At 41.9% G+C, this 11,878-nt stretch overlaps 1 protein-coding gene across 3 annotated transcripts in view; it reads left to right on the top strand.

The window, feature by feature from the left end:
* Positions 1-11,878, top strand: part of BRINP3 (bone morphogenetic protein/retinoic acid inducible neural-specific 3) — a 198,464-nt gene that overhangs the window by 1,150 nt on the left and 185,436 nt on the right. The window contains exon 1 of one of the 3 annotated variants that reach the window (XM_014948179.1): positions 2,599-2,701. The exons of the other annotated variants lie outside the window; for them this stretch is intronic. The gene's annotated coding sequence lies outside the window, so the exon portion shown is untranslated. Of the gene's footprint in view, positions 1-2,598; positions 2,702-11,878 lie in introns of those variants that run through there. 3 annotated transcript variants of the gene reach the window in all.

Below are 11,878 nucleotides of genomic sequence, written 5' to 3'. Positions count from 1 at the left end.
TTTAACGAGATTATTTTTTTCAAGATAAAGACGGATTCAAAGGGAAGGAGGACTTCTCCACTGATTCCAAGAATTCAAAAAGACCATATAGCTGGGAGGGAGAATAACAGTTACTATTTTCAGAAATACAATAAAGCTTTGGTCAAACCCTGTGGGGCATCTTTTTTTTTTTTTTTTTTTTTTTTTTTTTTTGCTGGCCTGAGGAGCGCAGGGTGGGAGCGAGGGGTCTTCCCAACTCGTACGCTCACATATTTACCTACCTGCCGCGTTTTGAAGCGTAGAATGTCTTTTTAATCAGGTAGGGGATTCTTTACTTTGAAAGAAAGAGAAGAGGACCAAGGGAAATAAAGGCTGCTTTTTGTTAAAATAAGGACAAGTGCTTTCAGAGTGCTATTTGTGGCTAATACTTCCAGTATTTCTGTGCCTCTAATTAGCGACAGAGATCAACCCACGTTCAATAGCAGGAGGTAGGGTTGGAACATGTTACTTCTCAGGGGGGACGTATTGACTGGGCTCCATTTAACTCTGTCATTTGGTGTGCAGGAGAAGCGTGTGTGTGTGTGCAGTCATGTCTCCAAAGCAGTACATGCAGAGATGATAAGGAAGGTGCTAAAGGCTTGCAAGCAGGTAGAGATGCCAGTGAGAAACACGAGAGATAAATTTATTGCCTGGTGGCAAGCAGAGGACAGAAAAGACCAATGTCCCCTTCAATACCGTGCTCCTGAGCGTGCTCCCCCCTGACTTCTTCTCCCCCTCCCCTCTATTCCTCCCCCCACCCCCCGTCTCCAAATTGCTGGATGATGTTGGGAAAGGGGAAGTGAAAAAGCCCTTCAAGCGTGGGATCCAAAATTCATCCTTCCTCCAGCTCCTCTCTTCTCCCAGCAGCTCGAGACCCCCATGTCTACTTCATTGCCTTACAGCTCAGTGTCTTTCTCCCAGAGTCTGTCCTCCGGGAGGTTTTCCCATTACCATCATTGCCAACCTCCCTTCTCTGCCCCTCCACCACACACACCTCCTCCTGCCCCGGGACCCTACGTCCAGGACCGGGGTGATAAACCAAATCCCAGCCATTTCTCCTGATTTCCCCACCTCCTGATGCTGCTGCCGCTGGGATCCTCCTGCACCAGGCTGCTCAGGAAAGTTTCCGTGCAATCATACACCCTTCCCTTCCTAAGTATAGAGGATTCCCACAAATACCCACCATAAAACAAAAACCCCAAACCAACCAAACAAAAAAAAGCCCACAACAAAACTAAAAAAAAAGCCCTTGGGGAAAAAAATTAAACAGCAGGAAGTCCTGAGAGATTAACTCGCTGTGGGAATAGCTCACCCGGTGAGCACAACCTCGCCGTGCTAGTTAAATGATGGTGCTCTGCAGAAGAGATTTATGTGCCCATCAGCAGAATTTTTCCTGGGTTTCAGAGCATTCTGTATTCCCTCTGTGCCGACGGGGCTGGGAGATGGTAGGACACACCATGAGAGCAACGGGAGTTGTTTAGATCACAGTCATTATGATGGATGATGGTAAAACGGTGCCTGGGCAGTAGAACTGACACAGGTTGGAGCGGGTGGCGTTTCTACATTCGGCGGAAGGCGGGGTGGGCAAGCACACCAAACCCTTTGCATACAAACATCAAATAAATCAATGCAATTAATGTAAGCCTAATGGGTGACTGCAACAAGGAAGCGTGAGATGTGCTTAATGGAGAAGATTCCCATTAGCCTGGATGGTTCATTTCCAGCCCTCAGCTCTCCCGGACCAGAGGATCCCCTCTGTTCATGTTGGGCTGGATGACTCAGAAAAAAAACAGGAATGCCTGGCAGTATCTTGGCAGATTTTTGCTACGCTTTGGTCGGTTCTTTCGCTTTTTGTACAAGAGGCTGGTAGTGTCTAAAAACCTCCCAGGCTCCACGGCCCATTCCTGAGTGAATGGTCCCAGACAGCCCTCTTCCCTTCATTTAGATGCCCAGCCTCCCTGCTTGTCTGTGTCTGGCTTCACTGTCAAGGATTACCTCCACCTTCTCTGCTACCTTCATCTCCCCTGGAGCCGTGTGGCTTTGGAACTCCCTTTCGGCTGGGAGTTAATTTCCTAATTTCAAACATTGGCTGTGGCAGGTGGATAACCGGGAGGAGGGGGCTCTGGCAGAGGCAACACCTTTAAATATACATGTCAACGTCCAGCCTGGTGGATCATCCTCCCAGACTTAACCCTACACCCTTCCCAGAGGGGCTCCGGGAGAAGCCAGCTCCTGCAATTGGGGCCCCCCAGCCCCCCCAACCTCTCGCCAGCCTCAGCAGGAGAAGGTATCTTGCTGCTTTCCATCTCCTCACCTGCCACATCGTAGGGGAAGGAGAAAGCAAACCCCCAAAGGGAGCGGGGGGGCGCCTGCTCCCCTCCAGCCCAGAAGCCACCCGTCTGGGGGGGCTCGCCAAAGCTGCCTGTAGCAGGGAGGGAGAGGGACTTGGCTGTGAAGGGTTAATCAAGGGTTGCAGGGTGCTCCAAGCATGAGTCCTGTGTGTGCCTCATTGCTGCACCAGCCAATCCTAGGCGACAGAAGCATGAACTATATGTAGCATTGTGTAAGAAGCGAGGTAAAGAAAATAGGGTGTAAACTGTCACTGTGTATTGGACGACAGGAGACCTGCTTTTTTTGGGCTACGATTTCTGCGCCTCTCGCAGACCCTAATGCATTTGGAAAGGTAAGGGCTTTGTTACCAGCCATCTGTATTGTGGTTCACTTCTGAATTCAAGTACATTTTCTGTGTTAATTAAGTGTTACGTTGCGTAGAGAGTGGGAAAAAAGTGGAATATGGTATGATTTGCTGTTTGGGAATTTTTCTGAAAGACGACATCAGTTTCAAGTTGTAATGGTTTCTTTTAGAAATTAAGCGAGTGTATGCATGCAAAGTAAATGAAATTCATGAGCGGCAGAAAAATGTAATGTATGCAATAAGTGAAGGATGTTCTATTGTAGCATCAAATTCAGTCATGGATCCATATCAAATGAAGGCCAATGTGAGATAGACCTGATTTTGAAAAAAAATATAGGGAGTAATTCAGATACATGTATCTGACAAGCAAATCTGAGAGAAGAAACAAAAAATAACTTATTTCCTAGAAAAGCCCACAACTATCTTTATTTAAATATGGCATCACAGAAGAATGCTATAAAAAGAAGTGAAATCAAAACCTTATAATGTGTATTTTCAAAGATGAGGGGCTCTGCCACATCAAGTATACAGAAATAAAGCTAGAGTGGCCCTACTTAGTTTACAAGATATAAGAAATAAGTTAGGAGGAGCAATCCATTTAGATACCAGGCTTTACAGACTGCTGTCAATGCTCAACTCCAACCGTACAAGGAGTTACTCATTTTAAATAGGTGTTCTGTCAGCTTTGCCAGAACACCTAGCTTTGAGAATAGAAACATTTCACTTGTACCTCTTCCTCTCCGTATCTAAGCATAGCAGCAGACCCATAGTCTTAAATGCTGTTGCAGTGCTGTCTAATTATGAGAGGTCCATAAAGAAACCACCTACAAATTCTTGCCTTCAACCATTTTTCTCTCTAAAACATGTACGTGATTTAAGCGGAGGAGAAAAAAAAAAAAAAAGATCTGTTGTATTTTCAGTAAGCTGATCCACTTCCAGTGAGAGCCAGCCTTCCCAACAGATGCTGAGTTCACCAGAGTTACTGTGTTTGGGGTGCTTGTTCGTGAAATGCTGAAGCGCTGTGAGTGAAAACGTTAACTAGGAAACATGAAAACAAGCAGCTGAACGTTTTATGGATCTCGCTGCAGAAGGCAGCATTTGTACAGCAAGCCAACAAAACAACTTGAGGATCTTCGAGGGAAGTAATCAACCCGTCTTACCCTTTCCCATTTTTTCTACTACTGCCTGAATGCTGTTGTGAAGAATTAATTACAGAAGTCTACTCATTGTTTACACCAGTGTGTGTCTGAAAAGTCATCTCTTTAGTCACTTAGATTGCAGGCACTTTTCACTCCTCCCAGTCCCAAGTAGAGACAATGATTTATGGGGCTAAAATAGTTTTACTTCATTTGGATTAATTTGAAATTGATTAACCATATCTGACTGTGATCTGTCTAAGAAATTCTTGCTTGAGATTTCAACAGAGAAATGCAACACTTATTGAAAACAAGAGATGTTCATTTTACCAGCGAGCTTTCTTTTTCAGCAATTTTTGAAAATCTAAATGGAAAATTGGAAGATCATTTAATTAACCTAAGTTTTTGCTTAGAAGAAAAAGGGAGTGGTGGGAAGCATTAGGTGATACTTTCTGGAATCACTATGTGTTTTCTAGCTGACACGTATGCCTAGTGCAGCCCTTTCTTATTCCTCCCAAAGCTTTGTCCCTCCTCAAAATTAAAAGTAGACACTGATTTTTTTTTCTCTCCTGAAATATTAGTAACCATATGGGATTAAAATCACCATAAATACATTTTGACAAAAAGAGCCAAAATACTCTTTCAGAAAGGTCACATTAAAGAAAACTATCCTGTTAGACTGCTGCAGGTAGTAACTTACAGCTAGTCATTTATGGGGAAGTTATCTTAATCTTCTTCTTGATCTCATCCTGTACACTCAAAAGAGAGTATTTCTTAAAAATAAAATTGCAACCACATTCTCTTCATAGTATTGTTTTCCTATTGTTCAATATGTCTGCTGTTCAGTGGTGGCCTGATCTTGCACAATTAAAGGAGATCAGAGCATTGCTATTAACTTCAATGAAAGCAAGATCAATTTCTAAGATAATAACTGGGAATCAAAATTTTCAGTTGTAGAAAAAAAAGCGAGCATTGTGAAGTTACATGCTGCATACTGAGCAGTGTAGGGCTTTGCATATTTTGAGTCAAATGGCACTAAAATACTAAAGAACTGAAGGATTTTTAGCCCAATCTTATGTTGTTTTAGGTCTCAGTACTCTATCATCATTGATAAATCAACATTTATCTATATGAAGTTGAGGAATATTAAGCGAACTCCATTTTCTGAAGTGCCCCACTGATCTGCATTCAGTAACTTGCGACTCAAGCCTTCATACTGCTGAAAACTATAATGTGAATAATTTGGCCTCCTAGCTCTGAAATTAATAATTTATATGTACCACAGTAAGTGTGCATACATAAACATAGTTTGTATATGCATATGCATACATAAATACAAATATGTATATATACCACGCATATCCACCCATTCATCCCTCCACACCCATGGTACGTATAATTGCTCTTTTGCCCTGGATCGTGCCATGTGATTCATTATTTAGCCCAGTCTTTTCCCAGTCTCCTGTTGAAAGTCTCCACTTGCTCTGTGTGCCACAAAATAACACGCTGACGAGAGGAAAGGACACTCTCTGCCATGTCAAAGCTTTTCATGTGTAACTAATGAGCCTCTTACAAAGGCCACAGATTTTGTTCCACCTTCAAAAGAAGATTGACCAGGCGATATATACTGTTAGCTAAATGAAGACTATTAAACTGTAGTGGTTTCTCTTATAATGAGGTGAGAACCTAAGGCTCGTCAGTTAGATACCTTTACCGTAGCAGTTACATTAATGGTGATTAGAAAATTCTGCTAATTTGCAGTAACACCTTCACTACCACATCTACCAGCACTTGATTAATGAGAAAGGTATTTATTATACATTGCCAAGTAAAGGATTTAGATCTGTGGAATCTCTATACCTTTAATCCCATATTATTCATGACTATTGAGAACTCTGTAGAGCTAATTTAGGCCTTTCAGTACTTATAAATCTATTGGAAATAACAAAAAACACCTGGTTAACCGAATACAGATGACCATTCTGAGGTTTAATGGGATTATTAAAATCCACTAGAAACATGTTTCTTCTTAATCTTTTTTTTTTGCCTTTCTCTATTTGAGATCTCTATTTTTAAGGAGGCTTAACATCACTGGTGAAAAATACCACTGCATGCTGAAAAATGGTATTGTGGATTGAAGTGGCAGCCCAAAAGTGTATCTTTAATTAGCTATTTTTTACCTAAAACATTACTGATTCCTATTTGTTAGCAGTTTGGAGGACAGACAGAACAAATATTTATTGCCATAAATTTTATCTTGCATAATTTTGTTTGTAAAACATGAAGTTTTACTCACATGTAGTTTATAGATGTATGTGTACTTTAGCATCCTGACCGTGATCATATCAGGGCTTGTATTTACTTATAGGAAAGACTTAAAATAGTGCAAGTAGAATGTCAGCATTCAACCTTTTGTTCTTCCATTCTGAACTGCTGGTTGATCTACAGAGAAGAGCTGATGCCCACCTCTTTTTCTCAAGAATGTGTAGATACTCAGCATTTCTTGGATTAATCACCTTATTCCTTAAATTCCTTTTATTTCTAATGAAGGTGCCTGTTTATGTAAAGCAGCAATGTTTATGCAAGTGGAGATGCCAGCTTCTGGAGACTGTGAATTTATTTCACATACAGCCATTAGTTGGTGATGGCCATTAGTTGGTGATGTTCTCTTTTTTAATAAGTGCTCCTGTGGTATATGAATCTGACTCATTGGCTTAAAAAGTAAAAGCTTTAGTAACTTACTAAGTACCCTTTAAGCTATCGCCTAGCACACATTTACTAGATTGACTCACATTAGTTGAAGAGACAGTAGTGGCTTTTTTTGAGAAGTAGTCTTATTTATAAAACAGCCTAATTTCTTCATACTGGTTTGTTTTGGCCACGCAATGCCTAGAACATTTTCTTTCAGTATTTCTGGAGAAGAAAAAAGAGGCTACAATAAAGAAAACCTATGTTCCTCATACTTAGAGAGACTGCAGTGATCTGTGATCTCTAATAAATGGACTGTGTGTCTCTTACTCTGCACTGAAAATAGACTAGCTGAAAGTTTAAAGCTTTTCATAAATAGCTTAGCACCTTTCTATTAAATCAGATTGTGTTTTTCTATGAGCTACAACAATAAATCCTCCTGAAACAAGATCCTCTTGGAACCTCTGCTAAGGCACATGGAAAATAAGGAGGTGATTGATGGCAGCCAACATGGCTTCACCAATGGCAAGTCATCCCTGACAAATTTGGTGGCCGTTTAGGATATTGCCACAGCATTGGTAGATAAGGGAAGAGCATCAGACGTCATCTACCTGGACTTATACAAAGCATTTGACACTGTCCCACACAACATCCTGGTCTCAAAATTGGAAAGCCATGGATTTGATGGATGGACTACTCAGTGGATAAGGAACTGTCTGGAAGACAATAATCAAAGGGTTGTGGTCAACGCCTCAATGTCCAGGTGGAAGCCAGTCACGAGTAGTGCTCTTCAGGTGCCAGTACTGGGACCTGTACTACTTAACATCTTTCTCGGAGACATGGATGGTGGGATAGAGTGCACCCTCAGCAAGCTTGCCGACAACACCAATCTGTGTGGAGTGGTTGACACGCTGGAGGGAAGGGATCCCATCCAGAGGGACCTGGACAGGCTTGAGAGGTGGGCCCATGCAAAACTCATGAACTTCAAACAGGCCAAGTGCAAGGTTCTGCACCTGGGTCATGGCAATCCCAGGCACAAATACAGTTTTGGCGGAGAATGGCTGGAGAGCAGCCTTGAGGAGAAGGACTTGGGAGTGTTGGTGGATGAGAAGTTCAACATGAGCCAGCAGTGCATGCTGGCAGCCCAGAAAGCCAACCGCATCCTGGGCTGCATCAAAAGAAGCATGGCCAGCAGGTCAGGAGACGTGATTCTCCCCCTCTATTCTGCTCTTGTGAGACCCTACCTGGAGTACTGTGTCCAACTCTGGAGTCCTCAGCACAGGAAGGACATGGACCTGTTAGAATGGGTCCAGCGGAGGGCGACTAAGATAATCAGAGGGAGGGAGCACCTCTACTGAGAAGACAGACGGAGAGAGTTGGAGTTGCTCCGCCTGGAGAAGAGGAGGCTCCGGGGAGACCTCATAGTGGCCTTCCAGTACCTGAAGGGGGCCTACAGAAGAGATGGGGAGGGTTTGTTTATCATGGATTGCAGCAATAGGATGAAGGGTAATGGTTTTAAAGTGAAAAGGAATAGATTTAGATTAGATATCAGGAAGAAAATCTTTATTTTGAGGGTGGTTGAGACACTGGAACAGGTTGCCCAGAGAAACTGTGGATGCCCCATCCCTGGAGGGGTTCAAGACCAGGCTGGATGGGACTTCGAGCAACCTGGTCTAGTGGGAGGTGTCCCTGCCTATGGCAGATGCATTGGAACTAGATGATCTTTAAGGTCCCTTCCAACTCTAACCATTCTATGATAAGAAAAAATGATAATTTTGTACTAACATGTTTTTAGACTACCATGTAACTAAATTAAAATAGTAGGGAGATTGTAATTTATGGTGAAACTCTAAGGCACAGACTTTATCTCCTTGTTACTTGATCTTCACAAAGAAGAGGTCTTTTAGCAGACAAATGTTTTGTCTCTCTAATTTTGTAATTTTTTTCTAAATTTGTCAAAAATTAAGACTTAGAAGGAAGCTTTGGTGTTATATTTATATAACCTAGCAGGCTGCCCAGTACACATGACATAATTATTACTTGTACAATTAAGCTTTGTGTATTATCCACCCTGAGACGCAGTTAGGTCCAGAGTGGCTTGCTGAAGCTTGAATCTTTGCTCAATCAGCCATAAAGTCCCTACTCTCACTATAAAAAATTAATAGCTATAACATGAACGTTTAAGAGGATCTGGCTACTGCCCATATACTAGCTAAAGGCTTAGAATATTGTGGCAAAGGGACTCATGAAAAGTCACGGAACAGTTTACATTAGTATCAGATGTTCTCCTGAATCCTTTGCGAGTCCTGCCTAGGGAGCTTGCACAACAGATAACAAGTTGTTTCTGACAGGATGACAGTGGTGGTGTAAGTTCACTTTTTTTTTTTCTGATAGCATAAATAGGCTGAAGCTTAGGAACCTGAAAGGAGTTTTAACCATCCATCTATGCCAGCTGAAAACCAGCTACACAATCTGTGAAATCAACTGTAAAATATGATATAGGCTCTGGAGCACCTTGGTGTGAAAGGCATAATAGAAGAGCAAAACAAAAACAGTACCATTCTATTAGATATCAATGTTAAGAAATAAAATAGATAAAATAATCCATTCTTATTGTAAAGTATCCAAAAAAGTACACTTAAAGAAAAATATCATGCCATTAGATCTTTATGGAGATTATTTCTAACTACTGGTCTAAACTGTAGCCATTCATTTTCACGTGGAAAATAAAATCGAGAGGAGTGTAAATCCCTGATCAGATATTACTTAGCCAAAATTACAGGGCTATGCCCCATGCCTGGGCCAGAGCTCCTAAACTGAAAAATTCATTCTTAAAAATAAAAAACCTCATTTTTGGTGATAATATTTTGAAACATGATCAGGATTATGGATTAGGTTAGGTAATATCTGAGGGGATAGAAGTATATGAAGCTAGACTCTAAGCTGAATTTTGTAAATATGTCCCCATTACAGTTAATAGAGTTCATTGTTTCTTTGTCCCTCTTCCTAAGACCAGAGAACACATACACACCATTATTTTTTCCTCTTCATTATTGCACAAACAGTATTAGTACTTCAACAGCTTTGAAGAAACTTGTATTTTTGTCTGAGACTGACAATTACTTTCCCCTCCACCCTTTTCTGAACATTTTTTGCAGAAGCAGAAATTTTAAGCAGCAACAAAAATAGGCAGCCACTCTGTTAGTAGAATGAACATCTTCCTTTTTATTTTATGACATTTTTGTCATCCAATGATTTGAAAGTGCTTTATAAACATTAATTGTTCAGGCTGCACTATACGTTTCTTTCCTGATCTATGAACAGAAACTATAATTAAACAAGGTTAAGGGACTTGACAATGGTTATACAGTAAAACCAGAGTTGTATGTCAAGCTCTTCAAGTATTCTCATTCTGTAAACAGAATCTTCTCCAGCTCAACAGTCTGTTGGTGAGCAAAGTTTCCTCCCACTCCATCTCATTTTCGCCTGAGTCCTTCTGCATTAGAGAATAATCAGTTGTATTCAGATGGTCTTCAGACTTGAAAACCTAGAACCAAAGCCTTAGTGTACAACCTGTAAGTTGTTGCTTCTTCCCATTCTAGATGGCAAGAACTGAAACAGCCCTGGGTTTTAAAACTAGTAGAAGGATGAAATTAAACAGGTGTTACTCTGATGTGGTTTACTGCATATAGCTAGCTTACATGTGTCTTAGTATGGACGTTTTTTTCATAGCCAGCTAACACTTGGCTGACAAACTGGGCCCAGAAACTGACTGGGGATTAACAGTTATGGGTGAAAAGGAGACATACTACTAGAACTAGTACCTCATGACTTTCCAGAGATAGTTTAATATTTAGTTTTAGGGTGTGCTCTTTGCAAATCCCAAGGACCTACTTAATTGCCATTAAAACACACCCAACGAGATTATCATAAGATTTCATACTGAATGCTTTTAAGTTAGACTTCGAGTTTTGAAAACTTCCAGTAATTTGGAATGTAAGCTTCTAAACATCTGTCTCCTGTTAGGATTTTCTACAAACTCGAATGCTCCAGTATGCAAAATTGTATGTCACAGTGATACTTGTCAGCTTGTACGTGATGAAATACTGAACCAGAAACTCTTCTTATGCTGTTCTTTTCTTTTCCTGTAGCACAGATCCCAAACTTATTCAAAGAGAGCTTGTTCTGTTTCCATTCTCTTTTCATACCATCAGATGTCTTAGCTGAAAATTTTATGATTTGGAAGAATGCTTAGTGTAGCTTGTGCAATGGAAGAGTGACTTAAGACTGAAATGTCACACACAACACTACATGCAAAGATTGTTTGCACATGGGGCAGTCCACGTGCATTTGTGGACTTGGAAAGATAAAGATTTCATCCTCTATGAACTTTTATGATTGCTAAAGTACAGTCATTCATCCTGGAGCAGGTTCAAAGCTCTTGAAGCAGTAGGTTTTTCTGTGGCCTTGCTGCATCCTGGGTGTCAGTCAGCTGAAACCCAGGGTTTGGTCAGGGTCCTGCTTAGCTCTTCCAGAAATTAACTTCATTTTAGCTCCTTGTGTGACTGATGGATGTTATCTAGGTACTAGACCACATTTAAAGATGAGGAATTGAGACACCCTGAAGACAGGGTGAATTTCTCTCTCTCTGTTGTGCACCTACACAATTCATTTTTGAGGCATTCAGGTGCCTCACGTGCTTTCATAAACCATGCACTTTGACTTTATGCAGTCAAGGAGCGCAGATCCTTCTGACTATCGAGCGCAGAATGAGGGTGAAAGCTGCCGGTGTCTGCAGCCGAGCCAGGAGCTAAGCTGTGGCATAGTGACCTCCAGGCAAAGAGGTGTGCGGCCAGGCCCAAGGTATGGCCAGGAAGCCCAAGCACCAATGCTGGGGCTGGGGGCAGTCACACCACACCCAGGCCTGGGCTGAAGGTCCAGGAGATGGACCTGGGACCCAGGCAAGCCAGGTCCAGGAGATGGACCTGGGGCCAGGCAGGCCCCAGGGGTGGATGGAGGCTCCAGATGAGGGTGGTCAGAGCTGTTGAGGCCTGTCTGGGCACTCAAGGCCATGACAGAGAATTTTTTCTCCTCAATGTGTTCCTTGCAGGAATGGATTCACTCGTTGAGGGAGAAAGACTGAAATTATGATCAGTTCATGAGTCCTTTTGCTATCTTCAGCTGGGTAGAGTTTATGCTGTGGATTTGGGTGTCTTCCTTTGAAGAACAGAACCAATGTGGTAGCTGAGAGCAGAGCAGAGCACAAGCGAGATGCTCTTTTGCTCTCTGCTATACCCTCCTCCTCTGTAGCTGATATTGATGGTAGCACTTCTGCCTGTTT

The sequence above is a fragment of the Calidris pugnax genome, unplaced genomic scaffold, assembly GCF_001431845.1.
Source record: "Calidris pugnax isolate Ruff unplaced genomic scaffold, ASM143184v1 scaffold30, whole genome shotgun sequence".
In the NCBI taxonomy this organism is placed as follows: Eukaryota; Metazoa; Chordata; class Aves; order Charadriiformes; family Scolopacidae; genus Calidris; species Calidris pugnax.
The sequence above is the reverse complement of the archived record's forward strand: the minus strand, read 5'-3'. Positions and strand labels throughout refer to the sequence as shown.